Source organism: Siphateles boraxobius, unplaced genomic scaffold, assembly GCF_051911475.1.
Source record: "Siphateles boraxobius isolate OS27281-9 unplaced genomic scaffold, OSU_SipBor_1 19, whole genome shotgun sequence".
Lineage (NCBI taxonomy): Eukaryota > Metazoa > Chordata > Actinopteri > Cypriniformes > Leuciscidae > Siphateles > Siphateles boraxobius.
The window spans coordinates 33,628,802-33,632,500 of NW_027508799.1; the positions used below are offsets into that span (position 1 = coordinate 33,628,802).

At 36.3% G+C, this 3,699-nt stretch overlaps 1 protein-coding gene across 1 annotated transcript in view; it reads left to right on the forward strand.

The window, feature by feature from the left end:
- atxn7l1 (ataxin 7-like 1) overlaps positions 1-3,699 on the forward strand; it is a 36,040-nt gene continuing 32,341 nt past the window's right edge. The window contains exons 1-3 of the mRNA XM_077235164.1: positions 1-107; positions 569-637; positions 2,400-2,487. The gene's annotated coding sequence lies outside the window, so the exon portion shown is untranslated. The remainder of the gene's footprint in view (positions 108-568; positions 638-2,399; positions 2,488-3,699) is intronic.

Genomic DNA, 3,699 nt, shown 5'->3' on the forward strand with positions numbered 1-3,699 from the left:
GTTTCTCTCGCTCGCTCGTCTCTCAGTCTGTGAAGGAAGAAGGAAGAGCAATGGCGACGCTGTACCGCCGAGCGCTTACACTGCACACAGGACCCACAACACACACTGTAAGTCACATTACTGCCCTCACACACTTGTTCAACTGCAGTACGACGCTTGATGATGTCGGGGTCGAGAACGGGAGATCGTGCGTGCGCGCTCGCGCGCGTCCTCTCGTGCATCTGCGCCGCTGCATAAACAACAACAACACGCTGTAAACACGCATGCATTCATATGCTCATATGTCATGAGTGATTGACAGGTGTCAGACACTTCTGGTCTTTACACGTGAATGCATGGATGTTAGTGGCTCATGAGACGGAGTGTGTGTAAGTTTAGACACTGTGTCTCTCTCTGCGTGCGTGCGTGCGTGTGTGTGTGGTCGCGTATGTTGCATTACTGGATCAAGACAGCCATCTAGCTACCAGTATTTGTAACTGTGCATGTTAGGTAACTGTTTGCTTACAGTGTCATTCTAATGCATGCGTGCAGTGATATTGATTTTATTGATTTATTTTTAAATTTTCAGATCTTTACTCTGATACTGCTTGGAAGAAGCTCTTGAAGGGCGCAGAGGTGATCAAACTCAGTAAAGCAGGTGTGTGTGTGTGTGTGTGTGTGTGTCTGTCATGTTGATTTCTTCTTGTGTCATCATGTTATTGTTGCATTATCAGTTGATGCAGCTTGCTAACACTAATGTATTATTTCATGCTATCAGTGAAATATTAAAACAACTTTAAGTATGTTTTATTTAAGAAAGGTTTTTTGTAACTGCTCACTTTAAAGAGCACTTTATTTATATTTAATATTTTATTTTAATTTTATTTTAATAAATTAAAACATAAACCAAGACAATACCTTTTATTTTATTTGAATGTAAAATAGCCAGCACTTCTGTGCTAAAATAAAAACAATAACAAAAATTGTTACTACTATTATTTTTTATTTTAGCACCAATTTGGTACAGAGGCACTGGATGCTTTGATACAGTTTTGAGTAACACTTAAAAAAAAGAAGAAGCCATAAACAAACATATAGTAGCTGAACAGATCTACATTCAGATATTTAGGAAGAGATGGTGATACATTATGGTCAGCACTATTCAGTAACAATACACTAGTAACTTAACCATAATCTACCATTTAAAGTCGACACGAAACTGAAGTTGCGCTAGTCTTTTCTTCTCTTGTACTGATATCCAAGTGAAACGGCTTATCAAACAAGAACAAATGTGGGCGGGGCTTGATATTGTCTGTGGGGAATTGATTGGATGGTTGTGGTTTGCTATTGGCTGATCTCATGTGAGTGACAGGTTTAGCCCCGCCCTCGTCATCAGAAAAGAGATGATGTCACTGCAAGAGGAGGGGGAGTTATTCTGATTCAAGATTACGATGTGCACTGATAAATCATTTAAAATACTCATGGCAAAATTTCATGCTTGCTGTACTTACTGCACACTTTTTTGTAACAATATACTAATATTACATTCTGGGCCTAATCTGTCATTTAAGTGTCTGAGCGCAACACACAGCGTTAATGCAGTTCAGATGTTTTTCTCATTTTTAGAAAAAGTGTGTACTAGAGTAAGCGTGTAATGAGTCTGCATGGATGATGGAAGAAAGTTCAGTGAACATGACAAAACCTCTGAACATTTACATCACAGTTCTCCACTGATCCTGAGATCCTGAACTAAATACAGCACTAAACACCATATCCAATCGATCTCTAGTCCGTCCTGCTTTAAAACACACGCTGAGCGACATAAAACTGTGCTTTAAAGTCAATTTAAATGTGCACTACTAACTAACTCAACCAGGCCTGCTCCTTTATTCTGCGTATGAATTATTTAAATTAAGAATATGTGTTTGTTCCCAGAAGAAAACTCAAGACTAGGTGTTTCAGGGAGTTCAGAAACAACATTACACACTAAAGAAAGATGAAAAATGTAAAAAAACAAACCCATAATGGATGCTTTAACTTATAATTTCCATCTCAAACTGTCATTTTAGGTGAGTTATACATGGTATTATGTCAGCTCTGATCCTCATTGGCAACCTTGGTTAATAATTTAGTGGGTCAGATGTGGAAAAAATTCACAAGCTACTTTAATATCGCTTACGGCTGTAAAATGATTATTCCCTTAATTTAAGAGAGTGATTGGCACTAAGCTGCGGTGAGCTGCACTTTTCTAGAGAAAAAGATGATCATGTTTGTTTGTGACACCACATGACCATTTCAAATACATTAGTAAAAAAAAAAAAGAAGAATTCCAGTCAAACTTTTAATAAACTACATCAGATGTGATATTCAGATGTACCGTGGTTTTAAAAGTTGTGTCTCTCTCTCTCTCTGGGCTGTAGATATGCTCGTGTATGATCACGTCACAACCCGTCGTTTGCCATGTCTGCAACACAGTCGTTAAGCCTCAGGACGTCCTGACTCATTACGGTAAGTGTGTGTCGGCCACAACGTGACCCGCATCCGCTTTAATGATACGGATTCATGAGGAGGAATTTAATGCTCTCATTTTCTTGACACAAGTGTGTGTTTAAAGTTGATCGGTTGTTCAGTTCAGAAATGTATTATATGCTTTGATTTTTCTAGGATTGATCCGTCATCAGCTGGTTTGGGTTTATTGTGCAGTTCATTCATTTTAAACTAATTATTTGTTCATTTAGAGAGAATAAATGTTTAGATGTGATATTTTAGGCCTGTCACGATCATGAATTTTGTGCTGAATGTTAATTGTCATACAAAGAAATAATTACAATTAACTATATAATTCTGTTTTGTTCATGTCACTTACAGTGTAAGCCTAATACGTTTTTTTTTTACTTAAATTGTATATAATATAATGATTAAAGAGGCCCATATGATTTACTTTAATGCTGTGAACATTTATATAATATAATATATTATAATATAACATACAATAACATAATATAATATAGCATAATATATACCTTTGACTATTTTTGTGTGTTTTACAGTGTATTCTTTGGCAAAACAATTGAAATTTAAACTTTTATATAAAATAATTGCGGTTATATCAAATAGCAACGATTAGATAGTCAATAATTGTGACAGGCCTGCTGATATTAATGATCTAGAAAATTGTAAGTCTGATTGCTTGATTCATGTCTGTAGTCTTTGTTCAAATCAGGAACCTTGAGTTTGAGCAATAATGATAGTTATATATTTGTCGTAGTAGACACTCGTGATTAAACTAAACCCTTAATTCTATGGCTAGAGCTGAATATAAAGATGAACTGCTGAAGTACCTGTTGATAGTCTGGTGTGAGGATATAATAGAGGTTTTTACTGCCGTAAAGCAAGAGTCATTTGCTGTTTTCATTATTATACGTGTTGTGTCCCTGTTTAAACCTCAGACGTGTTAAAGATGCCTTTCATTTAGCAAACGTCATTAACCAAACCTTCTGTTAGAGCCGGGCATTGTGGGTGACAGAAACAGACTGGTTTTTTAAAAAGTTTCCAGATCGTGGAGTTGTAGGATAAGCCATACATCAAATCAAACAGCAATATGAGAAACATTGCAGCTCTTAATTTGATGCAAAAAAGTGGATAGATAGATAGATAGATAGATAGATAGATAGATAGATAGACAGATAGATAGATTGATAGATGGATGGATGGATGGAT